Source organism: Nannospalax galili, unplaced genomic scaffold (genome assembly GCF_000622305.1).
Source record: "Nannospalax galili isolate Female #2095 unplaced genomic scaffold, S.galili_v1.0 scaffold231, whole genome shotgun sequence".
Taxonomy (NCBI): domain Eukaryota; kingdom Metazoa; phylum Chordata; class Mammalia; order Rodentia; family Spalacidae; genus Nannospalax; species Nannospalax galili.
This window is the reverse complement of record NW_008330120.1, coordinates 830105-831156: the sequence shown is the minus strand read 5'-3', so window position 1 is coordinate 831156 and position 1052 is coordinate 830105.

The following is a 1052-nucleotide window of genomic DNA, read 5'->3' as shown; positions in this document are numbered from 1 at the left end:
AGAAGCATTTCATTACAGCTTTAACATATCAATAACAGTTTCCAGAGCAAGGATACATCTCTTTCAAAAGTGGCTGTAAATTTTTAGGTTCACAGTTGAATTAATACAGTTATACAATATTGAACTCCTTATAGACCCTGTAAAACATACAATTCAATGAGTTTTTAACCTTTAAAAAAGATCTCCATTTCATTTAAAAATATGCTGTTTCCTACAGAGAGACTCATTTTTACTGCTTAGATGTTTGCACGTGCCTCTAATCTCTACGTATCTGATTATTACTAGTCACAGTCAGTTACACTTGGATCCTTGGCACCTGAGTATGGATATAAAGTCATCAGGTAGATTTCAATGGTAATGTTTATCACCTCCACTTATGAACATGAAGTAAACTTATGTGCTTCCTCCTCAAATATGTCATTTTATTTGTTGATTTTTTTGTGTGTATATTATATAGAACATCCCAAACAATCTTATTCATCTATATACCCACTTCCCAAATGGCACCCTCACATAGCCTCCTCCGCCCCACTGGAGTCCATATACTCTGTCATCCCTGTTACTGTCCACTGTGTTGTCGGCACCCCCAGCCATTCCTGAGGCTGTTCCCCAGTGCTTGTCCATTCACTGAATCTAGTCAGCCTATCTAGAGTTCCTTGTTTTAGAAAGATCAGCTGTTCCTCATCTAGCAGCAATCAGTTGTCAATATTTCTTTGGATAAGATTGGGATCTGCTGTTCATTTTCCCAGTTCTATGCTGGGTTACTCTCTGGGAGTCTTTGGCCAACAACTCAAAGGAAGGTATCTCCTGTCTGGCATTCTTTCTTGTTATGTAGCTTTCCTTTATCTATACATATGGATTCTGAAAAAACTATATTGACACCTTTAATCTTTGGTTATACTTTCCTTTTGGATGTTTAAGACCCTATAATTGGTCAGATAAACCAATTTATTTTTACTCTTAAGGCCGTTTGAGGATCTGTTCCTCAGGGGTCACATGGGCTTAGGAGGAGCCCCTGGCTCCTTTCTTTTACCAGTTCCATCTATGTGAAG